A 16,953-nucleotide genomic window follows, 5' to 3' on the forward strand; every position below is an offset into this window, starting at 1 on the left:
TGACCCGTCCAGCAGGTCCAGTTATTCGAGGGTCTCGAGGGGACCTTCTCCTAAGAACCAAATGGGGGGGGTGGTAGAGAGAGAAGGGTCTTGTGTAAATAACGACACGGAAACGTTCTGAATTGCATCAAGACCACAATGTATTAGCCAGGCCCAAGGTTTAAATGCACAAGCAAAAGGGGAAGTACAGATACTTATCAGTGGGAGGGATGGGGCAATAGAATTGTACAAGCAAAAGGAGAAGTACTTATCAGTGGGAGGGGGGGCAATAGAATTTTTTTCTATTTGCAGCTACACGGGGAAGCAGGAACTTGGTGGTATCAGGGTGTGGTCAGGACATCGGTGATGACTTAGGACTGGAACATTCTGTGGTTGTTCTCGGAGTCACTGTGTCGGTGGCTCACTCTTAACCCCCTTTTCTTCTCGGGGGGAGAGGCCCGATTAAGAGATCAGGACATTTGTGTTGTCTTTATGGCTCTCAACATAGAGCAGAGGATTCCTGGGTCTGGACTCAATTAGAAAAGATGCACCTAACCATCAAGAGACTGGAGGGCTTAGGGCATGGAGAAGTGTCGGTGGGGTTGGGGATGGGAGTGGGGCATCCCCAAAGAGGCATTGGGCTGGAAAGGTTTGGGATATGGAACAATAGGTCTATAAATCTGGACTGAAAAAAAAAAAGGAAAAAGAAAAACACTAAATATAAACATGTATACTTACCTTCCTTATTTTCTCCTTTTCTTTCCTTTTTCTATTATTTTTGATTATCTTTAAAGTATTGAAATAATTATTTTTAAATGTTCATAATTTTCATTTATTATTTAATTCTTGTTTGTTATTTTGTTTCAGAATATTTTTCTTTCTTTTTTAATATTTCAGATTATTACTTGATCACATGGCTTTCTCCCCCCTCCTTTCCTTCAAACCCTCTCATATACCTCTCTCCACTCTTCTTCAAATTCACTTTTTTTTCACTAATTGTTACTGCAGACATATATCAATATGTTTATAATATTGTTAGTATATAAGTTTATATTGCTAAATAGAACCCATTCAGTTTATATTTTGCTCCTAAAAGCATAACTATAGGTTCAGCTTTAAAAAAAAACTTTATTGCATACATAAGCAAGAGACCTTTAGGGTTTAAAAACAGAAAAGCATTCCCACACAAAACTTTTGAACTAATGCCCAACATTGCTCAGATGGGATGGTTAAGAACCTGAGACTAATAGGATGCATGGGACAATTTCAATATTTTTGTATCTGTTGAGGCCTGTTTTGTGACCAATTATGTGGTCAATTTTGGAGAAGGTACCATGAGGTGCTGAGAAGAAGGTATATCCTTTTGTTTTAGGATAGAATGTTCTGTAGATATCTGCCAGATCCATTTGATTCATAACTTCTGTTAGTTTCACTGTGTCCCTGTTTAGTTTCTGTTTCCATGATCTGTCCATTGGTGAAAGTGGTGTGTTGAAGTCTCCCACTATTATTGTGTGAGGTGCAATGTGTGCTTTGAGCTTTACTAATGTGTCTTTAATGAATGTGGCTGCCTTTGTATTTGGAGCATAGATATTCAGAATTGATAGTTCCTCTTGGAGGATTTTACCTTTGATGAGTATGAAGTGTCCCTCCCTGTCTTTTTTGATGACTTTGGGTTGGAAGTCGAACTTATCAGATATCAGAATGGCTACTCCAGCTTGTTTCTTCAGACCATTTGCTTGGAAAATTGTTTTCCAGCCTTTCACTCTGAGGTAGTGTCTTTTTTTTCTCTGAGATGAGTTTCCTGTAAGCAGCAAAATGTTGGGTCTTTTTTATGTAGCCAGTTTGTTAGTCTATGTCTTTTTATTGGGGAGTTGAGTCCATTGATATTAAGAGATATTAAGGAAAAGTAATTGTTCCATCCCGTTATTTTTGTTGTTAAAGTTGGCATTCTGTTCTTGTGGCTGTCTTCTTTTAGGTTTGTTGAGGGATTACCTTCTTGTTTTTTCTAGGGCGTGGTTCCCGTCCTTGTATTGTTTTTTTTTTTTTTTTTTTCTGTTATTATCCTTTGAATGGCTGGATTCGTGGAAAGATAACGTGTGAATTTGGTTTTGTCGTGGAATACTTTGGTTTCTCCATCTATGTTAATTGAGAGTTTGGCTGGGTAGTAGCCTGGGCTGGAATTTGTGTTTTTTAGTGTCTGTATAACATCTGTCCAGGATCTTCTGGCTTTCATAGTCTCTGGTGAAAAATCTGGTGTAATTCTGATAGGCTTGCATTTATATGTTACTTGGCCTTTTTCTCTTACTGCTTTTAGTATTCTATCTTTATTTATTGCATTTGCTGTTCTGACAGGAGGTATTTATTTTCTGGTCCAATCTATTTGGAGTTCTGTAGGCTTCTTGTATGTTCATGGGCATCTCTTTCTTTAGATTTGGGAAGTTTTCTTCTATAATTTTGTTGAAGATGTTTGCTGGTCCTTTGAGTTGAAAATCTTCATTCTCATCCACTCCTATTATCCGTAGGTTTGGTCTTCTCATTGTGTCCTGGATTTCCTGGATGTTTTGAGTTAGGATCTTTTTGCATTTTCCATTTTCTTTGATTGTTGTGCTGATGTTCTCTATGGAATCTTTTGCACCTGAGATTCTCTCTTCCATCTCTTGTATTCTGTTGCTGATGCTCACATCTATGGTTCCAGATTTCTTTCCTAGGGTTTCTATCTCCAGTGTTGCCTCATTTTGGGTTTTCTTTATTGTGTCTACTTCCCTTTTTAGGTCTAGTATGGTTTTGTTCATTTCCATCACCTGTTTGAATGTGTTTTCCTGTTTTTCTTTAAGGACTTCTACCAGTTTGGTTGTCTTTTCCTGTTTTTCTTTAAGGACTTCTACCTGTTTGATTGTGTTATCCTGTTTTTCTTTAAGGACTTGTAACTCTTTAGCAATGTTCTCCTGTAATTCTTTAAGTGAGTTATTAAAGTCCTTCTTGATGTCCTCTACCATCATCATGAGATATGCTTTTAAATACAGGTCTAGCTTTTCAGGTGTGTTGGGGTGCCCTGGACTGGGTGAAGTGGGAGTGCTGGGTTCTGATGATGGTAAGTGGTCTTGGTTTCTGTTAGTAAGATTCTTACGTTTACCTTTCGCCATCTGGTAATCTCTGGAGTTAGTTGTTATAGTTGTCTGTGCTTAGAGATTGTTCTTATGGTGATTCTGATTACTGTCTATCAGCAGACCTGGGAGACAGGCTCTCTCCTCTGAGTTACAGTGGTTAGAGCACTTTCTGCTGGCAAGCTCTCCTCTTACAGGGAAGGTGCACAGATATCTGGTGTTTGGACCTCCTCCTGGCCAAAGAAGAAGGCCCAAAACAGGACCTTTCCCAGATGCTGTGTTGCTTTGGCAGGTCACAGAAGCTGTCAGCTTCTGTGGTGCACATTCTCACCTGTGCAGACTAAGTTCCTAAGTTCGGTGGAGTCCCAGAACCAAGATGGTGCTCCCTGCTCCTGAGGCAGAGGGCTCCCCTGCCGGGCGGACTACTGTCCTCCAGGTGGGAGGGTGGCAGGATGTCTGTGGCCCGAAAAGGGTGCTGCCTCAGCGGCTCTGTGTCTACAGCCCGTCCCAGAAGCTGTCTGCTTCTGTGGTGCACACTCTCACCTGTGCAGACTAAGTTCCTAAGTTTGGTGGAGTCCCGGAACCAAGCGTTACTCTATTCTTAATATCCAGAAACTGGAAACATCCTTAATTTCCCTCAAAAGAACAATGAATAAAGGAAATATGTTACATTTACATAATCAGGATTACTCAGCTGTTTAAAAACTACATGAAATTGGCATACAAATAGTTATATATAGAAAAACAATCATCCTGAGTAAGGTATCCCAGATCCATGAAGTCAAATATGGTATATATTGGCTTATATGCAGATATTAGCTCTTAAGTCGATAACGAAACTATAATCCATAGAACCACAGAAGTTATGGAATGGGAGTGTCAAGTGGGGAGAGAGAGGGGTGAGGGAGGAATGGGAGAAAATCAGGTGAGAGACACCAAATTTAAGGGAAATTTAAGGGTGACATTGAAACTTTATACAATAGAAACCTAAAATATATACTTATATTAAGGCAATCTAAATGAATTTGCCAAAAAATGAGGGAGACAGATTTCCAACTGGCCATCTCTTGTCACCAAAGCTTCCAGTTCTGGGTTTGGGTCATATCTAACTCAGCTGTTAACCAAAGTGGCCCCACAGGAATCTATAAAAACTCAGGCTGTTTAGGTTGTTTTGCCAAAATTGACAGCAAAACCCATTACTGAAAACAACACCTACACAATTTGTTGAACATGGGAATGTTAAGCTGATGCCTGTTTAGATCCTTCAGCCCTCTCTTCTAGGGTCTTTTGTATAAGAAGAGGTACTCTGCATGCTAGCAAAAGAGAAACCTAAACAGCAAACCATCCAAAACCTCTTTATCTACTTGTGTACTACCTGCAAGGTATGCTAAGGCAATGGTGGCACAAAGCTTATGGGCGTAACCAACCAATTACTTATCTCACCATACCCAACACTGCTTGGGCTACCAGTAATCTGAAACTAGATAGTACAGGCACCTAGGGAAAACCCAGATAACACTGGTTTAAAACAAAACAAATCAAAACAGAACAAGAGAAATAAAAAAGAAGAAAAAATGTAGTTATAAAATGACTTATAATGATATTCCAGTATATTCATAGTTCAGTGCCTTCCTCTAACATCATCAGAGAAGATCCCTTTCCTGCAAGTTTTCTGAATTTATATTATGGCTTTCAGATTAGTGTTTTTATGGGATTTACAAATGTGCAAACAAGTGGGTTTCTGACTCTAGTGCATTCTGTTAGGCTCTTTTTCTTCTGTTGGTTGAATTTGTATTACTTTGATGTGTGATAGGATTTTTTAATGGGATATTTTTTATTTTGTTTTATTTTGTCTTATTTTATTTATATTCCATCCATTGCCCCTCCTCCTGATACTCCTTCCACAGTTCGTTATCCCATTCCTCCTCCCCCTTACCTCCAAGAGGGTGCTCCCTGTGGCCTCAAGTCTCTACAGAATTAGGCACATCTTCTTCCACTGAGGTCAGACCAGGCAGTCTTCTGCTAAGCATGTACTGGAGGCAGCCAGTGTATGCTTCCTGGTTGGTAGATCAGTCTCTGGAAGTTCCCTGGGGTCCTGGTTATTTCAGACCGCTGGTCTTCCTATGGGGTCGACTTCCCCTTCAGATTTTTCAATCTGTCTCCTAATTCAACCATAGGGTCCTCCAACTTCAATTTAATGGTTGGTTGGAAGTATCTGCTACTGTCTCCATTAACTGCTGAAAGGACCTCTAAGAGAATTGCCAAGCTAGGCTCCTGACTCTAAACAAATCTTAACATCAGTAATAATGTCAGGCCTTGGTGCCTCCCCCATGAGATGAATCTCAAGTTGGTCTGATCATTGGACTGCCTTTCCTCAGTCTCTTCTTTTTTTTTTTTTTCCCTGAAGTTCTTCTAGACAGGAACAATGCTGGGTCAAATTTTAGTTAATAACCCCATCCCTCCTCTGGAGGCCTATCTCTCTACTTAGGTAGACTGAGTTCCCTCTACTCACTGTTGGGCATTATGGCCAATTTTACCCCAGAAAAAAAAGATTCTCTTATTGTTAAGAATTTTTTGTCTGTCCTAGATTTTTTTATTTTTCCATATGTAGGTAAGAATTTCTCCTTCCATGTCTGTGAAAAATTGTGTTGGAATTTTGATGGGAATTGCATTAAATTTCTAGATTACTTTTGGTAAGATGGCCATTTTCACTAGGTTAATCTTTCCTTTCTATGAGCATGGGAGAAATTTCAATCTTCTGAGGTCTTTGGTTTCTTTTTACTGGGATTTGAAGTTCTTGTCATACATATCTTTCACTTGTTTGGCTAGAGTTACCTCCAAGATATTTTATATTATTTGTGACTATTGTGAAGGGTGTTGTTTCCCTAATTTCTTTCTCATCCCATTTATCATTTATATGAAGGAAGGCTACAGATTTGTTTGAGTTAATTTTATATCCAGCCACATTGCTGAAATTGTTCATAAGCAATAGGAGTTACCTGGTTCAATTTTGTGGGTCTCTTATGTACACTATCATATCATCTGCAAATAGTGATACTTTGACTATTTCCTTTCCAGTTTATATCCATTTTATCTCCTTTTGTTGTCTAATTGCTCTAGGTAAAACTTCAAGTACTATGATCTTAGTGGGACTGCTTCTAGTTTCTCTCCATTTAATTTGATGTTGGCTGTTGGTTTGTTATATATTGTTTTTATTTTGTTTAGGTATATGCCATGAATTCCTGATCTCTCCTGAACTTTTAACATGAAGGAATGTTGTATTCTGTCAAAGGTTTTTGCAGCATATAATAAGATGATCATGTGACTGGAGTTTGTTTATATATGTTGATTTATTTCCACATATTGAACCATCCCTGTGTCTCTGGAAAGAAGCCTACTTGATCATACTGAATGACCATTTTGATGCATTCTTGGATTCGGTTTGCAAGAATTTTATTGAGGTATTTTTTGTATCAACATTCATAACTGAAATTTGCCTGAGGTTCTCTGTCTTTGCTGGGTCTTTGTAAGATTTGGGTTTCAGAGTAACTGTAGCTTCATAGAATGAATTAAGAAGTGTTCCTTCTGTTTCTATTTTGTGCAATAGTTTGAGGAGTATTGGTATTATCTTTTCTTTGAAGGTCTGATAGAATTCACTAAAACCATCTGCTCTTGTACTTGGTGTGGAGGTTCTTAATGACTATTTCTATTTCCTTGGGGGTTATTGAACTGTTTAGATACTTTTCCTGATCTTGATGTAACTTTTGAACATGGTATCAGTCAAGAAAACCATCCATTTCATCCAGATTTTCCAGTTTTGTTGACGATAGGCTTTTGTAGTAGATTCTAATGAGTTTTTAAATTTCTTCAGTTTCTGTTATATCTTCCTGATTTTGTTAATTTGGATAGCATATCTATGTCCTTTAATTAGTTTGGCTAAAGGTTTATCTATCTTGTTGGGTTTCTCAAAGAATCAGCTCTTAATTTTGTTGATTTTTTTGTATTGTTCTCTTTGTTTCTAATTGATTGATTTCTTTGTTTGATTTTATTGTATTTTATTTCACTATATATTTCAAAAAATGAATGAATGAATGAATGAATGAATGCAAACTTAGGCACTTGGATAAAAGATAAAAGTAGAACTATCATTTATACCTCCTGGGAGAGGAAAAATATCTGTTTTTTCTAATGGAATGACACTAGATATATCAATCCATCCAAAGCAGGTCTCATGTTCTTAAGTAGACTTTTTGTGAGCTTTCATTTGGCTAGTTTGATGGATTGGTGTTTTTTTTTTTTTTTTTTTTTCTTTTTAAGCATTATGGATTTTTTCTGTTTTGTTGTTAATTGAGATACTTTTACTTTTATTTTGATAGAAATCTTAAACTTGGGTGGTTAGGGAAGAGGAGATAATCTAGAGGATCTGTCAAAGGTTAAGAATATAATGTGTGTGTGTGTGTATGTGTCTGTGTCTGTTTGTTTTAAGTAGTAAAATATAAATGAAACACATCATTATGTCAATTTCCTCTGAATAGAAGCTGTTGAGAAATGCATAGGGCATTGCTATAATTTGTAAGCAGGGGGATTTTATACCAGTAGAGAATATATATTCAAAAAGAGATAAAAGAAAAGAAAAATAAGCAAAAGAAAGAGAGACACCATCATCAGGAGATACCTAATGAAGTAAAGGTAATAGATGAAGGAAACAAACCATTTAACCAATAAAAATGGTATCTACTGAAAACTGGATTCACTATATGCTCTCTCCATGTACTCTACCACTCAGTTTTATATTTGCTATTTTAGTTAGTTTGATCTTACATCTATAACCTCATGTGGAGTGGCTAACTCCAATTTTTATGAAAAATGGTCTTTAATATTTGTAGTATTGCAATTCCTTGTGTGCAGATAATAATATTTTCAGTAATATTATACTGATATTTTACCAGATTCCAGCTTGGAGATAATAAATGGATAGTTGCAGTACCAAAGGAGAGTTAATAATGAAACTTTATTAATATTTTTTGTTTATGTAATAGGATATATTTTGTAAGTAGATATAAACACTTATCCATGAAAATGAGTTCTAGCATTACTGTTTAACTTAGCAGGAATGTCTCAAGTAGGAATATTTCTTTTTTTTTTTAAGTTATAATTGAAGATATTTTTATTTCATTAATTATGCTTTTAATTATGATTGTTACCCAGAACCTTTACCTTACTCAAAACTAGTGTGAATGCTTAAAAGATTCAAGTATTTTCACTGTCTTTATGGAAAAAATCTTTTCTCATTATTTAATTTGGATTAATAAATCTAGCTTTTAAATTGACAAAATACTTATTTTAAATCTTCTGGATAACTCTTTCCATGGGTGTTTTGTTCCTAATTCTAAGAAGGGGCATAGTGTCCACACGTTGGTCTTCGTTCTTCTTGAGTTTCATGCGTTTAACAAATTGTATCTTATATCTTGGGTGTCCTAAGTTTTGGGGCTAAATCCACTTGTCAGTGAGTACATATTGTGTGAGTTCCTTTGTGATTGTGTTACCTCACTCAGGATGATGCCCTTCAGGTCCATCCATTTGCCTAAGAATTTCATAAATTCATTCCTTTGAATAGCTGAGTAGTACTCCATTGTGTAAATGTACCACATTTTCTGTATCCATTCCTCTGTTGAGGGGCATCTGGGTTCTTTCCAGCTTCTGACTATTATAAATAAGGCTGCTATGAACATAGTGGAGCATGTGTCCTTCTTACCGGTTGGAACATCTGGATATAAGCTCAGGAGAGTTAAAGTCTGGAGCTGTGATGAAAGGATGGATCATCTAAAGACTGCCATATCCAGGGATCCATCCCATAATCAGCTTCCAAACGCTGACACCATTGCATAGACTAGCAAGATTTTGCTGAAAGGACCCAGATATAGCTGTCTCTTGTGAGACAATGCCGGGGCCTAGCAAACACAGAAGTGGATGCTCACAGTCAGCTATTGGATGGATCACAGGGCCCCCAATGGAGGAGCTAGAGAAAGTACCCAAGGAGCTAAAGGGATCTGCAACCCTATAGGTGGAACAACATTATGAACTAACCAGTACCCCAGAGCTCTTGACTCTAGCTGCATATGTATCAAAAGATGGCCTAGTTGGCCATCACTGGAAAGAGAGGCCCATTGGACTTGCAAACTTTATATGCCCCAGTACAGGGGAATGCCAGGGCCAAAAAGTGGGAGTGGGTGGGTAGGGGAGTGTGGGGGGGTGTATTGGGGACTTTTTGGATAGCATTGGAAATGTAAATGAGGAAAATACCTAATTAAAAAAAAAAGTTTTGGATACTTGTTAGAAGCTGTTAGAAAATTTTGGATTTTAATCTTGGTTTGACAAGCTGCCTCTTACAAGCAGGAAAGGAAAGGAAGGGATAGAGGAAAATCGATTTTAGAACTCTCCCAGGGACAGAGAGAAATCGGGGGACGCCCTGTTTTATTCTCTCTGGCCCCTACAGGAGAAGTTCTCTACCCTCTTTCTATTGTCTATGGTTGGTGCACCAATCACTTGTCAATTCATGTATGTTTTTGTTTCGTTGTCTGAATGATTGCTTGCTTGTCTGAATGACTGACTGTTTTATGTTTCATGTTAAAGAAAAAAAATGGTTAAAACTTTACCTGCTAAATCACTCTCAGTTTGCACAACTGAGGCTCAGAGGCCCCTCCCTTTAGCCAAAAATCAAGCACAACAGGAGAGATCCTGCTAAAACTTGTTTTTTTAAAAAATGAATCTGCAACCTCTTAGTTCTAAGGCAAATAAGCTGATAGTTGTTTTTTCCTAAAAAATTCTCTGCAATTTTGTGATTATTGTGTTTAGCAAATGACAAAGTGTGTTTTTATCTTATAATTATAGCTATAAAAGTAAAATTCTTTGATTGATCTAAATTTATAAGATTTGTGTAGCCACTTCATTTGGTTTTTGACTGGTCTTAAAGGTATAAATATAATCTGCATATCTTGGTCATAGAAAATTGGCTTATAAGTTATTTGGCTATGATTTAAAAGGTATAACACTGGTTACAAAGTTAGCTTAAGTAGTAACTCAGGGCTAGAGTCATTTTCAAACAAAAGCACATGGCAAAAACCAGCCCAGAAAACTAATCCCCTAAAGATATTTATATATTGAGATAAAATTTTATATAATTCTTATACTAAAAAGTAGACTTATAGAGATAAGATTTTAAAACAATGTCTCTTTAATAGAACATTAAAATTTTCACTGTCATGCATTCATGAATTGGCAGCCAAACTTCGTAACATGATAGTGATGTTTCTAGTATTGATTTTAAGGAAAATAAATTGTTTAAAATTGGGCCTTGCTTTCCAAAAATTATAGATATATTCTAATATTGCAACGAAAACTTAAAATTTATGGTTAAAATTGCCAGTGTTCCATTGACTACAGCTTACAGTTTGATTTCAAATTTAAGATCTTTAATTCACCTGAATATTGTAATTAAGAAAATTATAAGAGTAATCATCTTTTAAAAAGAGAATAAAAAATTAGAGGCATAGACAGCTAAATTGTTCCTCTAAAATCGGTCCTTATTACAGGAAGGCCAAAATGCTCAGATTAAAAAATATTTTACATTTGAGTTAATGCAGGGCTCAAGGCAGCCCCAGAGAAGCTTGTAACCTTTTATCTTGCAAACAGTGCCTAAGAAAGTTTTCCCTCTGTTCAAGGGAATTTCTTTTTAGCTTTGTTACAGATCTATTCAGATGTTTAAAATAATGCTTAAATTCAAAAAGTTTTGCTTTTAATGAACTGGTGATCACTAGATAATTTTGCCTGTAGGTATGGCTAACATAGCTTTACAATATGTAAGAAATTTTTATTGTCTGCTTCAATACAAGAAATAAAGTTTAAATCTTTCAGTATATATTGTTTCCTAAGTGAAAAGTATTCTATTAGCCAATGCCTCTAAAGGGAAGTTTAAAGTTCTGGGGAATAATTGTTGCTCCATAAGATTCAGAGGCAATATTTTTAATATTTAGCGTTTTAGTTATACTGAAAAATTGTGGTACAAATTTGCTTCAAAATTTTATTTTCAAAAGCTTCCAGGAGATGTAAATTGGCTAAAGACCTCACCTTAAACTCACCACAGGAGAACCTAAGCCTTTGTTAGGTGCTATCAAGTGAGATTCAAATTAACTGGTGAGAACCAAAAAGGCTTTAACAGAAAGTAGAAGAAACTTCTATAATCTATTGGTATCGATTATAATTGGTGGTAATCAAATATTAGCTACATATTCTAGTTATTGTTATTAAATGTGTCCACAGATATTCTTTGGCAAGAAAAAACATTAATATAAAATGATTCTTCTTCACCTTAAAGTTTTAACATCCTATTATAAAGCTGCTGTGGTGCTAATTAAGAATTCCTTGTTACAAACAGCAATTGGTTATTGCAAAATATTGATATTTGACCTATTGCATACCATCATTTTAAATAAAATTGATACTCATCCTAAAAATAAGTTAAAAATTGCTTATATACATGCTTTTGTATCTTCTAAAAATTCATGCATGCATGCATCCCATTTACTGTATTTAAAAACAACACTTCTATGGGAAAAAATGTATATGTGAATTGGATCACATGTTTATTCTTTTGAGTTTCTGCCTGCTTCAGCACAGATAATTAAATTATGTGCTGTAGATGGTGTTTTGAAATGTTAAAGATTGCCTGAAAAAGACCTCTTAAGACAATGCCACGCTAGATTTATATCCCGGGAAGATTATGGATCTTATACAAAAATAATTGGCCATATAATCTCATTCTTTACATCATCAAAATAGTAATGGCTTAAAATAAAAATTTGGTACTTAAAATAAATAAATAAATAAATGTGCATGTCATATTGTAAAGATTTGCTCTCAGTGTCCTCAGGTTCTACCTGTTCCACACATTGGTGTTAATTTTTGAGGACTTATACTTAATCAATTATTGCAAATGGATACTCATTTTTAATTTTAGAAAAATGACTATTGATACCTTTTTAGTCTTTCTAATTACAACTACTTTAACAAGAAAAGCAACTAAAAGTATAGTTGGTCATTACCTGTGTTGATTTTTTTTTTTTTTTTTTACTTACTTGGTGTTCTAAATCAAATTAAAACTGGCTATTACAGCCAAAGATTTGAGATGTTTTGTCAACAATTTAATGTTACACATGTTACTGAGATATTTTATAATTCTCAAAGACAAGGTATTGTAAAACTTTAAAAACTATACCTTCTTTAGAAACAAAGAAGGGGGGAGGGAAATTATATCCCCGTGCACATTATTTGGATCACATTTTTGTGGGAAATTATGTCCCTGTGCACATTTTTGGATCACACTTTTGTTTTTGGAAAAACTGGATATCATAGTGTCTAGGGCAGATAAAAAGGAGCCACTTATTGGCACATGCCATGATCCTGTTCAGATACTTAATATGGGGAAAAAGTGGAATGTTTCTGTTTTTTCCAGAGAATGCTACAAGAGCATGTTAGCTTCCAATGTGACAGGATGACCTGTGACCTGTGAGTGCCCTGACAGTGGTGACGAGAAAGCTGTGTTGAATGCACAAAAGAAGAAAAATCAGAAAACAGCCACTTACAAACAAATGAAGAAACTTCGTATCTCCACTATGGGCTGCAGCAAGGAGTACCAACCTGGTGCCAACTTAAAATAAAAACAACTAAAAAAGCTGACTTGTGAGGCAAAACGACTGGTACAGAGAATGTACAAGATGCTTTCGTCAGAGACACTGTTTTTGGCCATTCAGGTCAGCTCCTTATAGCTATGAAAGTTTGTGTATCTTACCTATATGCTTATTGTTAGATAATTTTAAGAGTCAAGATCACCAATCTTGACAAGTCCTTTTCATATTCATTGTAATTCTTGTCAATTAACTAATTGTGTAGATCCTAATTTAGATAAGGAATCTACTGTTATGTTTTTGTAAGAGACCCACTTATGTTCTGCTGCCTATTAGAGTTAGAAAATGATCCTTGGTTTAAAAATCTGGGAATGCAAACTTTGAAAAGATATCTACCACAGCCTTAGTTCAACAGCTGCATACTGTGCATTTTGTTAATGATAAGCATAGGAATATTTCCATAGCTTTGTCAGAGCAACATATTATATAGATAAAAATTTGGAGGCAAAGGATGTCTTAGAAGTAAGACTTAGAAGTAGCCTGTGAGAGTTGTAAGACTAAGTACTGCACAGAGATTAGTTTGGAAGCTGTTAGACAGTCTCTGGGAGGCATGTCTGATTGCATGAAGGTTGAGTGCCCTAGGGTCTTTCCCCCAGGAAAAACAGCACAAGAGCAGGTCAGGGTAACTCTGGGTAAAAATCTGTGGGCCTGAGAGTCAACCCTGTACATGGCCCCTAACATTACACACTGGGGATCAGACCTCTACCTCTACCCACGGAGCTTGCTTCGTTCCTAAATCCCTTGGCTAACCCAGTTTATACCCAACAGACTGGAACTGTTAATTCAAGCCTCATAGATGACTTGTCCTTGTGTCCTTCGTGGATTTAGAGAATCACCCAGTGAGCAAACAGACCTTTAGGTGATTGTTAAAAATGTGGCTACAAAATTATTATACAATATGCCTTTATAAAAATATTAAAATGGGGGAGATGCTGGGAGCTATTAAGACAACTCTTGATCTCTGAATTGGGCCTCTCCCCCCGAGAAGAAAAGGGGGTCAAAAGCAGGCCACCGACAGACCGATTCTGAGAACAACCGCAGAATGTTCCAGCCCTAAGTCATCACTGATGTCCTGACCACACCCTGATACCACCAAGTTCCTGCTTCCCCCTGTAGCTGCCAAAAGGAAAAATTTCTATTGCCCACCCCACACTGATAAGTACTTCTTCTTTTGCTTGTATTGCCCCACCCCTCCCGCTGATAAGTATCTGTACTTCCCCTTTTGCTTGTGCATTTAAGCCTTGGGCCTTTCTCAATACATTGGGGTCTTGATGCAATCCAGAACGTTTCCGTGTCCTTATTCACACAAGACCCTCCTCTCTCTTTACCCCCGCACCCCATTTGGTTCTTAGGAGAAGGTCCCCTTGAGACCCTCGAATAACTGGACCTGCTGGACGGGTCACTAAAAAAATACAGTTTGAACTTATTAAAGAATAAATAAAATATTAGAAAATAATCAGTTAATGTTTGACATGATGAATAAATCCCAGTATGTTGAGTTATAGTTGTGTTGAGATTATATATTTTAAATATATTCTATCATAGTACCATCTATGAGAATGTAAAATTACTAACTAAAATAATCAAATATTAACATTTGTAATTAGTTTAGATAAAAAGTAATTTTTGACATAATTTAAGTGTCTTCTTCTAAATAAAATTTCCTTCATTTGCAAATTAATATAATAAAAATATTTCACTTTTTAGGTTTATCTTTCTTTTACTTAAATTAATAATACTCATTAAGACATATGTATAAGCAAATTTTTATGTTAATCACCAGATAATAAACATTTTAAGCTTTCTGTGCCATAATTTCTCAATAATGTTTCAACTCTGGGTCACAGACAAGGCAAGATCAAACATGTAACAATAAAATAGAGAGATGGCCAGCACTTAAGAGCACTTTGCTGTCTTTTCAGAGAAGTCAGATTTCAATCCTAGCACCCACATGGTAGCTCACAACCATGTATACCCCAGTTCCAATTCTGATCTCCATAGGCATGCATGTGGTGCACATACATGCATGTAGGCAAACACCCACATATATAAAATAAAAAGTTCTAAAAGTACCTAAAATCTTCAATTAGCAAGACTATAAGAACTTTTCACCATAGCCGCTTACACCATCTCCACAACTCAAACCAAAAAATCTGTGATTTCAGTGGCTTGATAGGTAAGCTATTCTCTGCATACACAAATCTCAAGTTAGACATGGAGTGGAAAACATGAAGTTTCAAAATGATACATGATTAGCTCTTGGAGAATTTCAATACGATCTTTCTTCAGCATCCAAGCAGTGGAGATGTGATGGTTCTTCAGCATTAAGTTTGGTATAAATCGTGGTGCTTCCATTCCATTTATTGAAACACAATCATGAGACTCTAGAAATATACACAGGGAGGATGAGAAAAGAGAAAAAATAATCCAGAGTGAAAGATGTCATATAACCTGTTGACTATTTGATAACAGCAATATCTAAAATTCATTTTAGGAAAATGTATTCTTTAGCATTGATATGGTAACTTTTGTTCTAAATATTTATCTATTCATCTAATGCCACAGCTATTCTGTTCTTCCTCATTAACTTGAAATGTTGTCATAGCATGCACTCTTTCCTCCATTGTTGTCAATCCTGAACTCATTTTATCATATCTTAGTTACTGTAGTTTCAGCTGTGATATATATTTCAAAGTTTTCCTTTTTCTTTAATTTTTTTATTAGATATTCTCTTCATTTACATTTAAAATGCTATCCCCTTTCTTACTTTCCTCTCTGAAAGTCCCCTAGATGCCCCCCCCCCTGCCCTGCTCCCCAACCCACCCACTTCTGCTTCCTGGCCCTGGCATTCTCTTGTACTGGGACATATAATCTTCGCAAGAACAAGGGCCTCTCCTCCCATTGATGACCAACTAGGCAAACCTCTGCTACATATGCAACTAGAGACACAGATCTGGGGGGTACTGGTTAGTTCATATTGCTCTTCCTCCTATAGGGTTGCAGACCCCTTTAGCTCCTTGGGGAGTTCTTCTAGCTCCTTCATTGGGGGCCCTGTGTTCCATCCAATAGATGACTGTGAGCATCCACTTCTGTATTTGCCAGGAACTGGCATAGCCTCACAAGAGATAGCTATATCAGTGTCCTGTCAGCAAAATCTTGGGGGCATATGCAATAGTATATGTGTTTCATGGTTGTTTATGGGATGGATCCCCGAGTGGGGCAGTCTCTGGATGGTCATTCCTTCCATCTCAGCTCAGAACTTTGTCTTCATAACTCCTTCCATGGGTATTTTGCTCCACATTCTAGGAAGGAATGAAGTATCCACACTTTGGTCTTCCTTCTTCTTGAGTTTCATGTGTTTTGCAAATTGTATCTTGGGTATTCCAAGCTTTGGGGTTAATATCCACTTATCAGTGCATGCATATCATGTGTGTTCTTCTGTGATTTGGTTACTTCACTCAGGATGATATCCTCCAGATTTATGCATTTAATCATTCAGTCTTTTAACTTTCTAGGATGTCAAAATCCATTTTTAAAAAGGCTCATACATTTTGAAGGTGGCTATTTTGATTCTATAGATTATTTCCCAAAATTTAGCATCTTTAAATAAATGTTAATACTTTCCAACTAGGAAACTGGTGTATTAGTCTCTGTGGCAACTATACATACACATACTCAGATACATTTTTCATTATTATAACAATTGTATTGTAGATAATTTTAGATTTTTCCTAATTCAGGAAATATTTTAATCCTTCCCCCAGCTCTTCCATAAGGGTCCCCGACCTATGCCCAATGTTTGGATTTGGGTATCTGTATCTGTCTCTCAGAGGACAGTTATGCTCAGCCCATGTCTGCAAACATAATAGAGTATCATTAATAGTGTCAGGAATGGTGCTTGCCCATAGGATGTGTTTCAAGTTGGGCTGGTTTTTGGTTGGCCAGTCCTCCAGTCTCTATTCCATCTTTGCTCCTGCATTTCTTTTAGATAGGACAAATTTTGAGTTCAAAATTTTATGGGTGGATTAGTGTCTGTATCCTCCTGCTGGAGGTCGTGTCTGGCTACAGGAGGTAGCCTCTTCAGGTTTCATATCCCAATTGTTAAGCACTGACTCCCTCATCCTGTG

This window comes from Mus caroli, unplaced genomic scaffold (genome assembly GCF_978045245.1).
Source record: "Mus caroli unplaced genomic scaffold, Mus_caroli_1 scaffold_8, whole genome shotgun sequence".
Classification (NCBI taxonomy): Eukaryota; Metazoa; Chordata; class Mammalia; order Rodentia; family Muridae; genus Mus; species Mus caroli.